Genomic DNA, 21010 nt, shown 5'->3' on the forward strand with positions numbered 1-21010 from the left:
TATAATTTTACGCTATAATATATGTAAGTAAAGGTGTAAAAAAGAGCTTTTTAACATATTGACTTATTATCTAAAAACCCATTTGTCCGTAAAAAAAACATTAGATTAATGACAAACGAAAAATATCTGCCGTCAGTTGAACCGAAACTACCGCAAAATCATTGAGGTTTTCACCTTTTATAATTAATGCTCAGAGACATGGAACGATCATTGTGTGGTGCCATTAAAACGGTTGGAATTGAAAAAAAAAATCACACATCTATTAAAGTGATTAGATTCCTATAGGTAATTTATTGTCAAGCCGTGTAAGCCAGTCGCTGGACTCGGCACAATGCCCGCTAGAGTGAGCTGGAAACATGTCCAGAATGAGATGGATATAGTGGGCCTTGCAAGGTGATTTCAGTTGCGTCTACGCAAGCTTATGGTTAGGTTGTTACGCACACTAGCGCGTTGATGCGCGCACGGATTCGAAATCGCGATGTCGGAAAAATAGTCCGGCATGCACCGGTATCGATTTTCCGGACACAATTTTCCGGATTATCAATCGGAATTGGATGGAAGTGTATGATGCACTATGGGGTTAAACTATTTCTCATATAAGTGCAAACTTTTCAGACTAGCTTAAAAGAAAACTTTCGCTACAAATCGTGTGATTACTTGTGAATGAATCGTAAGCTTCGTTATATGAAAGTGTACTTTGTTATGTCGCATTAGCAAAACTGATAGTCCTTGTGTTGACATGTGGATTGAATGCGTCTTTAACGAATGGACAACTAGCTTTATAAAACCTGTGACTTGTGAGTTTTTTATTTTGATTAACTGTGTAGTGCAGTTGCCGCTCAATCGGCTCTAGGCTTGAGAGGTGAGTATCTTAACAATACGCACCAACAATGAATCTAATGCGAATTTGCAACAATGTCACGTGATAAGAAAATGTAAAACTCTATTCTCATCAATAGAATACATTTTTATAGTGATGGATTTTTTTTGACATAATATGAATTCAATTACCAAAAGTGATTACTAAAATAATAGTCTACAGAAGGCGAAAGATCGAACTAAAATGATTTTTTATCAAATTTGCATTCAATTGTCAAAGTAAGAATATACGATGACATAGATATTAATAGGAAATTATGTTATTTTAGTTAAATTGCTCAATCAATGCTCAGTTAAAAGTAATAATAAAAAATTTTATGCTTATTTAAAATAATTGTTAATATTCCATGTTGACGTTGAAGTTCAAAAATATTGTCAGTGGGTTTTCATAATTGGACTGATAATGGAGAAAAAGAAATCTTGTTATTTTCTATTTTATATGAAACTATTGTGTTCGATAAAAGTTTAATAAGAAAGATTTATAATTTCAAACCATACGGACTCGGACTTTCGAAGTATTAATCGAAACTTCTAGTTAAAACTACAAGGCTTTCATCCTTGCGTTTCATTAACATTTAATTATTATACAATCTCTTATTTGATTGATTGATTGATAAGTTTATTTTTTCAGTTTAAGGCAATATGTTGGAGAATGAGAGTGTGTTTTTGTAAGAGATGTAAGAAAAAAATGTTGGAGACTTAATACGAGAGGAATGTGTAGTTCGCAAAATAGTCTCTTATAAAATGTACCGCCTACGTTATTTCTACGATCTTAAAAACGCTAACAACATTTTACAGATCAGTTGTCGACATTATTCGCATAGCTTTGAAATTGTTTATTTTTTTGAATAAATATTGCAAAGAGTTTATTACTGTTAGGAAATATTCATTAATATAAAAATGACTTGATTGTCTGTTAACGCTAAACTTTAAAACTAGTGAGAAATCTAAGCAACATTTTTTATCAACATATTATTCATTTTCTCGTTATAATTGCTAAAAAGTACCTACTTTAAATTACATCATTATTTAACAATTCTAAGTAGGTATTAATATTTTACGCAATAAAGGAAGGCGTCTATTTCTGTTGAAATCCACCAGTTACTTGTGGCGAAGATACATATCTTGTAAGGGATATTAAAGGATTTCTATATTCAATGGCTTAATGACGTCGTTTTAACTATTCAATGAAGTATCACAGAATAATTAAATTGTAATAATGAAATAGGAATACTTTCAAGTTATTATATGATAACAAATTCTTTAAGACATTTTATTATTAAGGTTTATATTGAATTTAAAGAAATAATCGTGTTTTATTTAATGACTTCTTCCTTCCCGTCAAAAAAGCATCTTTAGGAGTTGTTCTTCAATGTATTTTTTTATATTTGACACTGATGTTTCATTTTATAAAAAAATAAAATAAAACATCAGTGTTTAGAGACAACTTTATATATACTAATATTATAAATAGGAAAGACTTCATTTTTTATTTGTTTGCTATTGACTAAATATTTAATTTAGGCTATGAAACTGAAGTGATTTGGAAAATTCTTTCACTGTTCAACTTAGGCTATATTTGTTACTAGATTTTTTCATTCCGCACAAACGAAGTCGCGGACAGTTTAATTAAAGCTACACAGTTAAATTGAATTTACTTTAAAGTGAACAGATAAGTTATCGTATTGTTTAATGTATATAAATAAAGTAAGTTTTATCAGATATATAATCAAGTTTTAAATATTGTAATTTTAAAGGAAGTGATTATTTCACCATCCTTTGTATTATCATTTGTTTTTTTTCTTTATTTTCGGAGTACTACTTTGATAATTTGCAACTAAAGGAAGATATTCACTTTATCTCATTTGAGTTTAAAATTTATGTTAATAATAAAAAAAAACAAATAACTTAAAAACAAAAAAATATTTAATAGGACGCTGTACTTCTAGTACTAATTTCTTAAACAATAATATGCTTTTTTACTATATTAGAATATTGGAATAAATTAAAGAGGTATAAAATAGCTATAATACCACAAATTTAATATCTACAAAATAGTGTTTTGATATCGGTATAAGGTTGTACAACTTTAACCTGTGCGGGTCCTGTGGTTATTTATTGCAAACCACACCTTTGTAAAAGCTACCTATAAGCGAGAAATTTAATGTATTCCATTATTACAATTAATGTTGTTTAATTTATTATTATCGTAATTCGTAGAATTTAACTTCTACTTTTAGGTAATTTAGTGTCCACGGAGTGAAAAGTTTTGTTTTGAAAATTTTATTTTGAAATCAAAAACCTTTTTTATTAATAGTACTTCGTTACGCATTTATGCAAAAATAATAATATTATAACAATTGAACTTTACAAGGCAATTTATGTCAAGACTTTTTAACGTTGACGCGTTGAAGTCTTTTACACCGCCCGACGGAGTTTAACTTATTTTTCTGGTGGTAATTTTTTATTTTAAATTCAATAGAAATATTACCTAAAATAATGATAGCTGTAACAAAATAGATTTAATATCATAAGCTAGTTCACATTTTTCTATTTCAATACAAAATACATCATATAAATCTGAAAAACATTTACATTTGTGAAACAGTTTATTTTATTCTCACTAAGGTAGTAGGTATTAGCTATATTTTCTTATCTTTAGTATTGATTACAAATAGATCTTGAGTTTCTTTTCTTAAAGTAGAATCATACATTAAATCGGTTCTGTAATCGATACAGAAGTTATTTCAATATACCTCTCGATTATCGCATGTAACAAAAAGTACACCTTCTGTGCGAAACGGAACGCGAGGGGGCGGCACGCAACGACCCATCACTTGGTACCTTTTTTATTTAATTTATTCTTTCATTAGCAGGAATGCATCTCGCTTTTTGTAAAATATTATGATTCAAAACGCGATTTAAATTTACAATCAAACTGTGACAATTCAATGTTATTTATTTAATCATAATTTTATAAACACTTGTTACAAATAACACATTCCTATTTACGGTAAGAAGTTATCTGAAATTTGATATTTCTCCATTTATGGTGTAGCTATAAATTATTATTATGAAATTGTAGATAAGATATGAAATTATGTACATTTATAAAAGTTTTCCGTCGACGCCTACATGGATATAAAACTAAAGTTGTGTGTAACCACATGACGTAGACATTTAACAGATTCTAATTAATAAAATAAAAAACTGTATTTTTATAGCTTTTAATTAATATTTTTATTTTTAACAGAAAAAAAAATAATTATAAAAAATAAGTAGTTCAGTCATTTATGTTTTACTAAGTCTAATAAATAATCTAACTTAAATTAACAATCTTGACGATTACCTATATACGTATTATTACGACTTAGGGTCCTTCAAGAAGCGAGCGTATCACCTTCTCAAAGGCTGGCTACGCATCTGCGATTCCTCTGGTATTGCAGATGTCCATGGGCGTCGATGAACACCTCGGTGATCCCGCTGTTCGTTTGCCCCCTTCTCTTATAAAAAAAAGGTATACTCCCAAACTTTATTAGTACTTTGATCTCATCATGCAGGAGTTTACTGGAGAAAAGTATATAAAGGACCAATCATTGTGATTGTATAATGCATGTTATTGGAAGTGGCTAAGATCTGTTAGATCTCATCAACATCGAATTATCAACAACAACAACAACATCGAATCCATACTGATTTTCTCGAAGCCCTAAATCAGGGGTGAAAAGGTCGTTGAATTCGCAACAAGTATTAATCAAGGACATTTTTTATTACCTAGATACTTGCTTTTTATTATAAGACGAATAAAGACTGTACTTTGCATCGCCGATACTAATTCATTAAAACATTGTTTCACTTACGCACACATGTGCATTTAATTTCATACAACTTGTTTTATTAATGCACACTAAAACAATTTTGTGTTTTGTTCTATTCCTTCTTTACGACCCGACGGACCTTCTTTTGTGTTGGCTTCTTAATTTGTTTTGTGATTTTTTACTTGGTGTTATTATTCCATTGTTAAATGGCGTCAGAGGGCATTCGTTAAATTGAACAGTATTTGATTAATAATTTTATGTTCATTAAAACTTTACTTATGTATCGTGACTTACGTCTAAAATTAGTTTGGAAGATTTTAATCGAGAAGCACAAATAAAGTCACCAACTTAAACAAAGCAAAAACATTGTTATTGTGATACAAGTTATTAATATGCAAGAGTATCGTGTCAATAGAATTTAATTTAAATAATGAACCAACTTGGTTAATACAAAAAATACTTTGACATTTAATTTTAGAAACGTCTTTAACAATAAACATAATTTTAAATTAGAAAAAAACAATAGTCTTGTATGGCTTTTTTTTTCTAAATTGATAAATTAGATCTTGGCGTGAAACCCACGTAATGGTTAGTAAAACTATAAATATTCACAATGAATATTACTATAATACATTAAAATAAATACTAATACTAATAATCTATAATTTGATATTTAATACGTTCTCCAGTCAAGGCAATAAAATCACATTTGAGTACGCCAGAATAATATTTATATCCCCTTTCCCTAATCACGAGGCAATTTCATAATGTTACTCGTTTAATAAGCATTAGTTATATTTAAATATTTCTATAAAAGCTATTATTAATGTACCTGTTATATTGTCATGAGTTCCGACCTTTCACCTGCAACCATACTGCCTCGACGTTTCCCTAATAAAGCCGGTCGCACACAGATATACGAAAGCGAAGAAAACATGAAATGCAGAGTTTGCTCTGAATTCGTGTAAACCAAGCACTTGAAACCGACATAGAATCGATTGGTTGCAACGAACGAAAACAATGTGAAACTTAAAATCGCTTTCGTTTCGGGTTCCGTCGTTTTATACGGGGTTAGTTTCATAAGTGATTTTTTTCGCTTCTGTTTCGTTTCTCTTTCGTGGCTATGTGTTAGAGGTTTAAATTAAGTTTGACCGCAACATCGTAATGGGCGTGCGACCGCGGCTGCAGTTTTAAAATACTCTTAAGAAGCTATCATGCCAGTGTTATTAATTTGATTCTGTTTAAAGTTCTATTAACATACATCTGTTAAATTAAAAATAATATTTTAATAATCCTTAAGCACGCACACAAATCTAGTATGAATTTTGTTAGTGATGTATGGTCATGTTGGTTTATTATTATAAAACTAGCTGTCGCCCACGACTACATCCATGCGAAATCAAAAAAACAAATAGTAGGCTATGTGTTCTTCCAGACTATGTTCATATCTGTGACAAATTTCATCAAGATCCGTTATTCCTTCCGAAGATATCTTCTAACAAACATCCATCTAAACTCGCATTTATAATATTTGTGTTTATGTTGAAACGCGAAATTAATATGTCTTAATCATGTATTTAATAAGAACAAAGAAGGATCGGTACTTTTATAATCTAAACATAGTACAAAGACTTGTACAAACAATTTTAATTTAGACTATATAATTTATACTATACAAAAAACTTTGTAAAGTTAACAGTTGTTTTGTATTCAATGTCGAGATTTTTCAAAGAGCTTTTTTGTGATTGTCAACGTAGAACATATTATCTTAATGGTATCAATTATTTTATAAATAACACCTACAAGGAAAGACGGAATAACTTTTTGGTAAATAATCGTCTTTGCCAATGTCAGCCACAATACAAATTTACGAGACAAATAATCGATAAAGTCAACTATTTTATTAAACCAGTAAACATTTTGTGACTAGAGAACAAAGAAAATATATCTCATTAAATTTAATGTTTTATATTTATATATGATTATGATATAAATAAGTTTGAAAGTAAATTAACCTTCGTTTTAAACACCTTTAAATTGTTTTTACTCTAATTTAATTTGAGTTTAAATATTTTTTACTCGTCCCCGAAATAATTCTTGCAACACGTATCACAACTTCCTTTGTCATAGGTTTTTGAGTGCTTTTACAATGAATTATATTTTAAACAATTTTATAAATGTGTCAGAAAATTAATCTAGTTGTAATTTATACACTTTATATCTTAAGTACCGAAAACAAAAATTATTCAAAATCTAGTTTTCTGATACAGTTCAATGTTAAGAAAATATAGTATGAATTCTTCGCGAAAATTACAAATTCCGGTTGTTGAATTTCTAAAAAAACTTCTGCATTCTTCAGTTAGCTTCAGTATCTTTAAGATCAAAGACCACATTTATATTAGAGTATCATATCATATTTAAATTTTCGTAATAATTGAGTGTTGTTAATATAACACAGTGTAATAATAATAATTAGCAGCTTATAAGCATTAACCAACAAGTTATTTGTAAGTAACAAGTAGTTTTAATAACAATTGAATGCAAAGTTATTAGACAATATAATTTTATTCAAATTACACTAGGATATTATTTATATGTATATTTGTACATGAATAACAACTAAACGCAAATACTAACGCCACTCGCAAATAAAGTATAAACAAGAACATTACTAAAGTTAATTGCAATTCTATGTCTTCTTCATTTGCACATTGATAATAATTTACGTACTTTACATGTACAGTTGCGGTTGTTCGCGGTATTATAGATACAGATAAGTTTAAAAAGCGCTTCTTCTTAAAAAAAAAAATACATTGTCTTTCTGTGCCTTTTCCGTTGATTAAGGGTAGGGAACGCATCAGCAATTGCGGGTGTCTATCGGCAGCAGTCGCTTTGCTATTCCGGCGAATTTATGTTATTTGCTTCCATAATATTAAAAAAAAAATACGTTGTTACAGCACCGTCAGCAAACTTCACTGTACATTTAATTATTGTCTACTACTTTTCCCGTTAATGCTTTTAGACAAGAAGTAGCGAGTAGGGAGTCGCTTCTATTATATTTATCATTATCGTTCAATGACATTCGCAACAAACAACGGTGCAAAATGTGCTGAAGAAATATTGTTTTTTTTTTTTTAAAGCATCAAAAGTTAGATGATGTTTAATTCTAACAATTTCATGTATTTTTGACATTAATAAAGAGTCGAATGACATCAACATGTATAATAGAATAATTAATTTGCGTTTGTTAGTTGCCTGCATACTTGTTTATTGTTTTGGCATGTAACAAGTTTTATAACTTAATTTCAATATGCATATATACAATGTAGCAATTGTACGAGTAATGCCATAGAGATAAAAGATAATATATGAAAATATTAACGGTAATGCAACGCACATGCGATTATATAATTATTGTCTGTTAATTAAGTGCTAAAATATATAAAGAGTACTTGAAATAACTATGTCAGAAATTACAGGAATTGTAATAAATGTATAAGTTATAGCATTCCAAAACAATATAAATAAAAATAATTATATTGAAGTAGTGCACAATTATTATTAAATTTTAAGATATAAATTATACAAGTAGCTACTATAGGTGCTAATAACTCAGCAAGTACCTATTAAATGTAACTGGAAGGTTTAGACGCAGTGAAATTTTGCCAAATAAATTACACAATGTGTTTATTACAAAACTTACATTTTAATGTTTTTTTTTCATTAAAGACATTAAAATTGAAATGAAAATGGACCGAAAAAATAGTTGGACCTGTTCATTAATTTTACATTTTAGTGCTACAAAATAAATCTTTTTTATTAATAGCCAATCGCGAGGATACATCTTAGAAAACTATACATCTAACAATACTGCCGATGTCGATCTTCGCCAACATACCATATCCATCATAGTCAATAAGAAAAATTGGAATTACCTTTTTTTCCACCGCAATCGAGTAGGAAGATAAGGAATAGATGAAACAACCGTTGGTAGTGTGTTAGTTTATAAGCCTCGTCTAAGGTAGACGCTGACGTTCCAGTTTTTAGAGGTTCTCGCATCGACACCATATATGGTGGTCCCGGAGCGGTTTTCTTGCAAGCCAGGCTTGATTGTCGGCCGCGGTTGACGTGAAATGTATTTGCTATGGATGAGGTCTTCAATGGCTCAGCTTTTTTGTCACTGAAAGACGACTCTTCCTGTTGAAAATGTTTCGTTTCTGTTCAATTGTATTTATGGTGGTGTTAGTATTCTGTTTTACTAGTGTATAAATAACACCTATTTTTGATAATTTAATGTATATAAAATGTGCGATCTATTATATTCATTGTTTCAAGTTATTTATCTGTTGTGGGGTAGAGTATGTCTTATTCTGTTTTTGGACACAGTATATGTACACTTAAATGTTTAATTATATTTTGTCAAGTAAACGCAATATCCATAATTAGTTACAGTTAATATAAATTCGAACATCAACAAATGAATAGCAAATCATTAGAAACTGTATTCTACGAGTACAATATCTCGAAACAACTGAATGTCAGATTGCTTCCTGCAATTAACATGCGACCATTAATAAGGCAAGTTAAATGCCGGTCAGTTATTTCACTTGACGCGTTTCCTCTCACTGATAATGCCACATCAGGATGCTTTATGTCCCAAACATTGCTTCAGCTAATGGCCTTACTATATACGATTCAATCTTTCTTAATGTAAGCAAAGGTAAGGGATTTAAAGCTTTAAGATATTTTGAACAGCACTCTGGATTTTAGGTCCTTGTTAAAATGCAAATCAGTAAGTTCTTTATAGACGTTGTGAGCTAGATAATATATTGTAGGTCTTTATACTAAGATAGCGTTCAGACAGGAAGCTTGTATTGATAACCTAGTTTATAATCTGTACTCTGGGAATATCGAAAGTCGATAAATAGATACCTCAGTCTAATTAAGAACATCTTTACAGAGGGTAAAATAGATTACAATTTAGTTTATAAGTCGTTAGTACAAATAACGAACTGTTTGATTACAGCATTATCAATATGAAAAAAATACATATGGACATATGTATGTATCTTTAAATTTATAGATTTACACAAATAATTTTTTTATGTGCTAGCACAAACAATGATGTCAATTGTATTACATTTCTAGGTATTTAAACTGGATGGGTTTGTGCATTTTTTCATGTTCAAATTAGTATTTAGACTATATGTAAATATGAAAATTTTCTTCGAAATTATATTGTATTTGATCATCATCATCATTATCAGCCAGAGTTCGTCAACTACACAACTACACATTACACTGACGTTATTACTTACTTCGAACGGACGGCCGATAGGGCCGCAAAGTACTGGAATGGCGGACACGTACACGTACGGTGGGCAGGCCTCCCGCAAGATGGACTGATGATCTGGACAATGTTGCGGGAGTATCCTGGTTGCGGGTTGCATAGGACCGATCATCGTGGCGATCTTTGGAGGAGGTATATGCCCAGCAGTGGGCGTTACGAGGCTGAATGGATGGATGATTACTTCGATTATGTCTACAGTATATTTTTATTAATTTTATTATCTAACTATTGATTAAACTACAATTTATAATTACGATGCAAGAAGTATTACTATGGAAACAAAATGGAAAAACTAGCCTTGGGAGCAAAAACCGTTTCATTTTGTTTTAAACAGTTTTTTCGCACCAAGTTCAAAACTAATTTATTATTCAAATGTTCCGATAATAATTGTTATTGAAATAAAAACGTATTCTTAAACCGGTCATAAAGTAAACACCGCAAAGACCTCTTTATAAAAAAATGCACATTATTATTGTCATTCTCTTAGTCTTAAAAAACAGTGAACTAACAAAAGTTTTTTTGTCAACTGTAACCCACTCTTGTTTTCTATACCAAACCACAAAATTGACACCTCTGTTTATTATATTTCAAAATGAACTAAAAAAGATCATGTTTATCATATACTAGCTTTTGCCCGCGACTCCGTCCGCTCGGAATTAAAAAATTATTTAAGTACTCTATGTATTCTTCCAGACTATGTTCTTCGTCTTTGTCAAATTTATCAAAATCAGTTGAGCCCTTCCGGAGATGCCTTCAAACAAACATCCGTCCATCAATCTATCCATCCATCCATCCATCTAAACATTCGCATTTATAATGTTAGTAAGAAGTAAGATTGTAATGATAGCATTGCGTGTATGCAATTTTATATATCCTTGCATATAATTGTTCCGGCATACTTTAATAAAATTCTAGTTTATAGATGTTAGACCTTTAGAAAATCTCGACCGACCAGTCGTGACTAAGTAAATAAAATGTTTTGTGTGTTTACAACATGAGTGGATATTCCTCGTAATGGCTTATAATGGTCCATTGTGTGAGGAACAATAAGGAAAATATAATAATAGTTTGAACTGGCACTATGTTATATGACTATGTAATTATTTGCATGCTATGGAAATCTTATATCACCCACATCAACGTGACTGTGAAATACTAAATAAATAAGAACAATGTTTTTCAATCTATAAAAATCTAATTTCATTAATATTGTAAAGAAGTTAGTAATAATAGAGCTGTGTAATTAAATAATTAACTTTAAAAAATTAAGGAGCGTTAGAGAAACTAGTTAAAAGTGAAACAAAATTTGCGCGCAAAATCAGTCAGAATAAACATCAAATCTCGTCATATTTAAATTGCGTAATTTCATATAAATTTTCTAATTTGAAGCTTTGTCTATTTTTAAATCTGAATGTTTGAAACTTAAAAAAACAACTGTATATTAGTTAGTTATTAGCATAAAAATAAGTTGTAGAATTAATGCAGCTTAAAATTAGGGTGGAAATCCACTAGACTGATTCAACTAAAAACATAAGGCAGTCCACACTTAGAAATAATGAGGTCCAATAATAAGTTAATCGCCACTGACGCTGATAAATGGCGCCTAAGTGCGAAGCTATTTCTTGCGCTAGGTTTGTTGGTAACTGTATACGCAATCAAACATAACTTAGTGTGATATTCATTCAATCGCCAGCTTTGACGCTTACATTTAGTGTTAATGCGTCCTAAATGTTAGATGAAAACCAAAAAAAGGAAAAATAAATTGAATAACAGCTTTTGTTTATGGTTCTTGTTGTTGATTTTTACTTGTTTAATTTTTTTTTTATTCTCAGAGTTTTCTTTAAACACTGCGGTCACGACGTTTATATTGTCATCTTAGAGGATACAATAGAATCTATATACAATAGAAGGGTATATATATATATAGAAAGGTATTGCATGTCCCGGTGCGTTCCTTTGGAGATCCCGCGACTCTCACCAGTTACACTTGAGGATGGTTTTAGTGAGTCAAGTCTCAAATAACCCTGTCTTTCCCCCAGAAGGTAGGGAATCTTTTGAAGATCCCCCACCCCCTCGAAGAAAAAGTCCAGTTGCATGACTTGTTTGTAGTGTAAATACTATATAGGATAGATAAATATAAAAAAAACGTCAGAATGTGCAATTCAAATAGAATGGCCACATCAAGCCAAAAGGTGTACTATAAAATTTACAAACACCAACAAATAAGTACTACAATAATTTGTGTAATAAACCTCAAATCCCGTATTTGTAATGACATCAAATGTTAACTGCGCTATACAAATAGCTTTCCAATTCTCAAGTTAAAGTCAAGTTAAGTTGATACAAGAACGAGAATGTAGGTAACTTTGTAACTCTATAAAATATTGCGCTATGAAAGTTACAAATAACTTAAAAAGCTCGTCGTAAACAGTTTGGTAAAGGACTCTAAAACAATATTCTGTAATTTTAAAGTCTATCTCTAATATCGTATAGTTTTTATTTTCAAATATTGACCTTTGAAAGTTTAAATCATGGTAGGCAGCAAATATAAAAAAGAAGCATTTTTTTTTCAAAAAAAAAAAATCTGTCCTTTTTTTACAAAGCTTCTCTCAACGTGAAGTATCTACTAGAGTAACCAATTCATTCTTTTTTTAATGTACATTTATTAACATATTGATCGTAAACAAATTCCAACTATTTGTTATACGAGTACTATACGGCAAAGCAAAAATTTTTTAAAACAAGTTGCTAATTTGAATATACTAACACATTTAAGTAAATCCATCAAGGGTGTAAAAGAAACAAACGGGAAATGACTACCTAAAGACACTATTTCACGCGGACGAAGTCACGGGCACAGCTTACATAACAAATAGTTGCTTTGTATATGTAAGCTATATTATATATATTCATATATCATATACAAGATGCCGCTACACCGTCCGTCACTGACAAATTGAGTGACGTTTTATTTACACGCAGTAGGGCGTCCGTGCAATAATTAATATTACAATGGCGTAATATATGAGCTCCTTAGTCTAAGTAATTTCGTGTAAATCCATTTTGGCAATGCTCCACATATGCCTTAGAAATGAAAGACACATCATTTAAAAGTTAATTAAGTCTTCAGCAAGATAAATAATTTATTACACATTTGAGTGATTGAAATCTTTATGAAATAATTTGTAATTGTAAGTTACGTTAAAAGAAACGAATGATAAACGTTTTTTTTTTTTTTAGTTTTTTCAATTGCTAGTTTAGTCTTATTTATGCGGTGTCCGTTAAAAATACAAGTCAGTTGTAAAATGCGTACCTAATTTACCTTTTTTACTTCTATCTACTGTTACAAAAAGAATAAAACACTTTTTTCGGGGATTATCTCTTCTCCTTAAGTCTAACATTTCTAGTTTTATTTGCCTCGTAAGGTATACAGAGAGCAGATAAATTCCTATCTAACTATTGTATTCCTAAGCAGATGTAACAAGAAAATGAGTACAAGAATCTGTGCAGCGGTAACCCGTGGGAAACAATGGCTCAATCGTAGAGCACCTGTCGACTCATCACATGCCCGCACTCGGCTACCGGCTTCACGATTACATTCGTATAAATTGCATCTCTGTACACGATTGTATCAGTACAAGCACAAAGAAAAGTATTAAACAATTTATGACGAATAGTAGAATATATATGAAAACAAACTTTCAAAACGGATTTTACAAATTTAACGATGGGTTTCCACTGCCAATAGAAAGCATAATCATCATCTTCCTCATTATCCTTGACTGAAACTGAAATAACAATATGTGGACTTGTCTTTTGGCTGTAGAAACCAACGAAGGTAAAATCAACCGTCACATAGTTTTGTATACTGAAACTATTACTTTTTTGTAAAGACTAAGTATATATTTATCTTAAATATAAAATTCTCGTGTCACAATGTTAGTTACCATACTCCTTCTAAACGGCTTGACCGACTTTTATATAATTTTGTATACATATTCAGTAGGTCTGAGAATCGGCTACTATCTATTTTTCATACCCCTTTTGAAAGTTTTTAAATTGCGCGCGGACAGAGTCGCGGGCGACAGCTATTCATTTATAAAATAAAAAAACGAGTGAAGGCACGGTTGTAGCTGTGACAATTTTATACTAAAGAACAATGTTTAAAATTTTATCATCGATTACTAAAGTCTATCTACATACGTGATTCAATTGAACTGCATACCGATTGCTCAATTATATTTAAAGTGAGCCAATCACGGGAACACAATTTTACTGTCACATTCAAGATTCTCACATTTACACTTTTACAATGTTCTATTTTAATGAAAATGCTCATCAAAAAGCACCTGTAGCTTATGTTTCATAGCGCTTTCAACGACACAGTTTCTTCTATTTTATCACTACTATATAATTGTTAAATCTCAGCTTAAAAATTTGTCCGTCGCAGCTCGGCTCTTAGTTTATGGTTTTATTCGTGTTATAAAGAAAAAATCTCACGTAGCTTTGATTTATTTAATTAATGAATGAAGCTATTAATTAGAAAGATTTTCATGTTTAAATCATGATTCAAACAGTTAAAAAAAATTAAAAAAAATTGCGCAAGTCATCCGGACCATTCTTTGACGCGGTCGTCGATCGTGAATTTGGTTTTCTAAACAGTTCCGATGTTTGAATAACAAAATAAACTAATAAATTGTGAACGGAACATAAGTTATCTTACATACGTATTTAATTAACACTTCCTTGTAATGTTTGTTGAAAGTAATATGTTAATTATTAGAAACGTCGAATTTTTCTGTTTAACATTAACCTCTATACTATAATAAATAATAACTGACAATTTATTGTGATGTAAGTTTATCTGTATTATTATAATTTTAATTAGAAATGCTTCCATTTGCTAAAATATTAATTCCTTTAACTTGAAGTTAATTCTTCGCTTGTTAGTACTTAAGTGTCTAACAAGCTGATAATAGAAAAGAAAGTAGTTTAATAAACGTTTTAATGTAAAATAAAATTCCCAACAATTTCCAAATGAATTTAATATTTCAATATCTTTCTTAAAACCGAAAGGAAATATAAGACAAGAGTAATATAGTTATGACTGTAATATTACTCAATCTGAGAGACAAGCGATAAAAATGATACGATATTGAGCCACGGTTAAAAACGACAACCGTCAAACGACTAGCGTGGGCGCAAAAGACTTGCCGCTATTCTACGAGTACAGTGCGCACCATTTCTATTGGTACTTTGGGAACAGAAGCGAGACTTTGGTTTTGTAAAGCGTTGTCTATCGTATTCAAAATGACCCGTCAGTTATAATAACTTAGACTTTTATTCTTAAAAGTAAACATTACATAAGTAAATTATTTTGTGTCTCTAGTTTGAAGGCGTCATTTGACCTTCATCCGACCTTTTTTAAATTCTTCCACAGTTTGGCCGTGGGTAACTTTCCCCTAATTTGGACGAAGACTCCTAGAATGCGCTGACAGTTAACAGTTTTATATTAAGAGCAAATGACAGAGATCTCTCTACGTAACTTTAGAAGCTAAGGAAATCTTCATTGAAAGTAAAACTGTCAGACTAACGTGCCAACATCAATGCCGCGCACTGTACCTCTGTCCGCCGAAGAGGCGTAAAAACAATCAATTGTAACATGATATGTCCGATGATTTATACGTAATGAAATGTGGCTGATAACGCCTAAAGAATATAATGAAGAATATATTCTCACATGAATAGCTTTCGGTAGATCGATTTGTTGATATTTGTCGAGGCAGATAATACTCTAGAACGCGCTGGTAATTTTGATTTATAATGTAATATTATAGTAGGTCGAAAGAAATTATTTCTAGTATTATTTTAAGTCTAAATTAAATTAGAAAACATAATAAGCAAAACTAAAAAAAAACTTCATAATTTTTCTCATTATAACATTTTGAGTTCAAATAAAACTTTATCATGCCATTTCTTTAATAAGATTTGAATAATTTAGGGATTTCAGTGGAATAAGGTTTACAAAATTGTTCATCTGTTTCTTTTTGAACATATAGGGAAACATTGTCAGGGTAGATAATTGACCTCTCGTCGAGTACATCTCAGAACTGCGTTTATCGGCAGCTGAACTGAGCTTTCCGATTCCTAGAAACGGAAACAATAATGGAATTGATTGCGGACCGACTCAATGAAGAGGCCTCAGCAGATAAACAAGATGATTATCGACAATAAACAATCCCATTTTAAAGCTCAACCATTTGATTGCTTCAGACTTTATTGTCTAAGTTAATAGGACTAATATTTCTTTGTTTTTTTTTCTATTGTTTTAGCATTCTGAACTTTTACATCTGTACCTGGTATACAACCAGAGTTAAATGGTCCCAGAGAGAGGCGTTTAGTGTAATCTTAGTATAAGAAAACAATATAACCGTACGGATTTAGTAACCACTGCAAAAGTCAGAGTCTGGCAGTTAATGTGTTTATAGTTTTAATAATTTTACAATCCCGTACGAGCTTCTATTCTAGGTAATAAGTGAGGGTACTTTATCAACAATGACGAACGTAATGTGTTCACTGATGAAGGAAGTCTAGCTCGGAGGTAAATTGTCGGATCATTTACAATGATAACGGTCGCCGCGCACCTGTTCATAAACAGGGTAATTTGGACAATCTGCTAGATGCTTATTTGTTTTTACAGACTGTTGTACGGGACTAGGAATTGTTTTATGCATAACTTGCGTTCGCCCGCGACTTCATCTTTACAGAATTAAAAAGTAAGTAGTTTAATCAGACATCAAAGTCCCGTCAAAATAGGTACAGCCGTTTTGGATATTACACGTAACAAACCCCGCTTTGCAAACATAAAAAAGACTGGTTTTCAACAATACGCTAATACATAAAATGTATATTTTTATTAATTTGTTGATATTACATACAGACACTCCAATTTTATTAATTGTATTGGTTTGTTAAAGAGTAGGAAGTTGTTTTAAAATGGAATTGATTTTTAATATTTGTATTATCACTACATTTGGCATTCTCTATATTAGGTAATTATGGAAAAATAGAGTTGCAAATTAACATAACTATTGTCTTTTGTTTTTTTTTCTCATTCTTTCTACTTCTTAACTGTAAGCAGTTAAATAGCGGTTTTCTGTTATCCTTACAAACCTGAAATAAAGCATCAATTGTAAAGTTGCATTCTATTCAAGTATGTAACGTTACAACTTGCGGTACCCACTTTATAATTACCTATAATAAACTTTATGTTTATACCCACAATGGAGGTCAAATTACACTAGGCCTTAACTCGTTCCATGCCACTAGGATTTTCTCGTATTAAAGTGAAATTGCAATACGAGTGAACAGTGAACGTGTTAATTCGGTTTATCGTAAAATAAGAAGTAAAAAAAATAATATTATTCACTACTTTGTTACGAAGTATCGTAACGAATCGACTGATTATATGATATTTAAATTGTCATAGTCCTAAAAATTAGGCCGTAAATAATTATTTTCACCATATATTCTATTTAACACAAATCTATTTTTTTTTTTTTCTAAAAATGATGGTATTTTTTTTTCTATTGGAAGTTCGTTACAACTGGTTACAATTCAAGTTTTTGGGTTAACAACATAAATAAGTTTTTTTTTTAATTTTATGTTAATTAAATTCTAATTTGAAAGTTAGACGATACGTTATTAACCTGTAACAACTATATTAATGGGTATCAAGTCTTTATAACCATTAATCTTTAACGTGACAAAGTATTGATATAAGAGTAAAGTAAACTAATGTGTAAATAAGGTTCTATGCAAGTTCGATTTTCCATTGCTTCGGTGAAAAATCTCACGGGATTATATTTTACATTTGAAAGCTACGATCGAGGTCATTCATAAAATGACTCTATCGAAGCGTCTATTGTTGAAAACCAATGTTGGCGTCCAATTCGATCGTATTTTACAAGTTTATGTGCGTTATTTCACTTTAAATTGAATAAGATTCTAATAAAACGCCGATGTAAACTTTAAATGTAACATAAGTGATACATTTTACCGTAGAATTATACCCTTGTGACAATTGTATATATGAACAAGATGTCGGCCGTCTTTTTCAGCACGGAATTATATAAAATATTTTATAATATTCCCGCATGCATCAGCTAACTTCCCGTCAAAGTCCCATCAAAATCGGTCCAACCGTTTCGATGATTACATGGGAAAAAACGCAGCTTTGCAGACAGACGGAAAGACAAATAAAATTTTTCTTTATAAGGAACGCAAATATATTATGTTTCCGAATAATGTTTTGTTTTCGACATAAATACAGACACCTCAATTTTATTAGTGTATATAAATTTACGTATTGGTTTTAGTCGAAAATGTAATACAAGTGAGGCAGTGAAATTCTACGGCTAATGTTCTCTGACGCCTTCCGTAATATACTAAAAATGTTACTCGGCGTTACCACACCAATTCCGTAACAGATTGATTTGTTATTTATTACACATATTTATTTGAAAATAATATATCGTATTTGTCAACAAACTGCGGAACCTTTATTTTTTGTAAATACATTTATTCATATACTCGTTGCATTTAATAGACTGGCATATTGTAAATTGATTTAAGAAATGTTATAGACAACTTACTATTGATATTTATAATTAAAAAAATAATAAATGTGATCGATTTGTCAAGAAAAATAAAGATATATAGGTATTGTTTGATTATATTTTTAACCAGCATTCGGTCATTTTATTTTAAAAGGGTAAGAATTAATATATTTTTTCATATTCTTAGTTAATCACTAAAGTTCAATTTGTAATTTCTATTTATACATGACGTACTCAATAGAATTATTGTGTGAAAAATTACCTCCAACACGTTGTTAGGTCAAAGATCATTGTATACATTGAAAAAATATTTGTCACGAGAGTTATCTGTATGAGATAAAGATCAAATGACATATGAGAGAGACAAATATAACTTTAAAATCGATATATCGATGTATTCGATTTCTGAATACGCTCAAAGATCGATGTTTACGGCTTTTTAATTGACAATCGACGACGAAAAATTCGAGACAATTTTACTTAGTCTTTATTAATGTTACTTCGGCGTTACGATGTAGGAAATTATTTTTAGTCTTGTATTTCTTATACTAGCTAACGCCCGGAACTCCGTCCGCGCGGAATTGAAAAAGTATTAGAAGCCTATCTGCTATTCTAGGCTATAAATTTCATACACATCCATTCAATCGTTCTGGAGTTAATGGATAAAAAAACATCCATCCAAACTTTCTTATTTATAATATTAGTGAGATAATTATAACGTATATTATAGCATATAGATTTGTCTAAACGTATAATTGAAAACTTAGTAGTTACTTTTTGATTACTTAACTACATTTAATTTATACATTACATTACCAAGTTCTGTTCAGAGTGACAGCGTATATGATTTTTTGTAAACATTATTGAAAAAATAATACAGCGGTTGCACGTCAAAACACTAATTGTATTTTCATATTTGTTTTAACTTTATAAATATTAAAGTTTCTGTCAAAACAAAAAGCTTTAGCGATCTATGATTTTACTTGATCTATGGTTGTTTTTGTTTGGGTAAAGGGTATTACTGAAATATTTTTTCTACCAATAATAATTTTAGGTGTTTCCACTGCCTAAACATCTGTACAATAACATAATGCCATCTCGGTTTTTTCCAAGGGAAATGAAAGGAACAACAAAGTAGATTCACACATTTGTTTTGCCGATAGTAATCCATGTTTAGATTGTTTTTGTAACTGATCCAATCAGAGTAATTTAATAGTGAAACCTTGTTATGTAAATAACATAGAAAGGGCACCAAACACTACGCCGAAAATTCTCGTTCGATATGTTAAATCAATATGAAACTTGTTTTGTATTTAGATATAAGGGAAACATTAATTGGTGAAACGTGAATAATCGCGAAAGGAAGTAATCAATTCTTAAGAACAATTTTGTCTATAAGTTTTATGAGAACGATGTTAATATTTATTAAGATAATTGAATCGAGAGTCCGCTTTCTTAACTCAGAGTCTCTGTGTCTTGATAAATTGATGTGGGGGCGAATTATAGTGTCAAATGCATGTCGCCTTATGTTTTATATACGTTAATCCCTACAGGCTTCTGTCTGATGTTCAGTTCGAGTTTAATCGCTAACAAGTGGTCGCCGCTTAATTCTTACAAAGTAAGGACGCATACACAATTCACATAATGTAGCTAGTAATAAGTTTTATGTTACGAAAAGGGTAAAGCGAGCAAGTTTCATCGTCGTTAAGGTCGAAATTTGTACATCAATAAAGCTTCAAAATGCAACCAATCTCAAAACAATTAAACATAATATTATCGCTACTTGTGTGAACTCGAAGCTGTTCGATAGATTCATAATAAATATATTATTAGGATGTATAAGTATTTAAAATTATATATACTGCAACTCTAGCGCACCTACTTACCGCACCTGTCTACTTATCAATTAACTTCTATACAATTACTTATATCTTAGACTGAATGCCCCGCGGCGAGGCTTTTGTTTCCTTTTTTATACTTGCCTTAGACCTGCGAATCCACTTGTTTTATTGTTCTTGTACAATCCGGTCTTCTAGCTTATTTTTGGAATTATAATATTTTCAATAATAATACATTTGAAAGAATAAGTATTGCTGTAAGTCATCGTTACAAGTTTGGAAGATTTATTGAAATCTGTCAAGTTAAGAAAATGATATTGAAACATTTCCTATCACTATCTTATAATAAAACAATGTTTCCTTTCCAATTATGTTTACCTTATCTTGGGTTTCCACTACCGAAGCATCTATTCTAAACATATTAACATTGCTCTTATTGTCATTTAAAGAGAGATGAAAATGTTTTTAACACAGGTGTGGTAGAGGAAATGCACGGTGGCTAGTAGG

The 21010-nt window shown here is 30.6% G+C and overlaps 1 protein-coding gene across 1 annotated transcript in view; it reads left to right on the forward strand.

Moving 5' to 3' along the window:
* The first annotated feature begins 418 nt into the window (after positions 1-418).
* Positions 419-21010, forward strand: part of LOC106711116 (transcription factor SOX-6) — a 217483-nt gene continuing 196891 nt past the window's right edge. The window contains exon 1 of the mRNA XM_045683505.1: positions 419-862. The gene's annotated coding sequence lies outside the window, so the exon portion shown is untranslated. The remainder of the gene's footprint in view (positions 863-21010) is intronic.

The sequence above is a fragment of the Papilio machaon genome, chromosome 22 (assembly GCF_912999745.1).
Source record: "Papilio machaon chromosome 22, ilPapMach1.1, whole genome shotgun sequence".
NCBI classification, from domain to species: Eukaryota; Metazoa; Arthropoda; class Insecta; order Lepidoptera; family Papilionidae; genus Papilio; species Papilio machaon.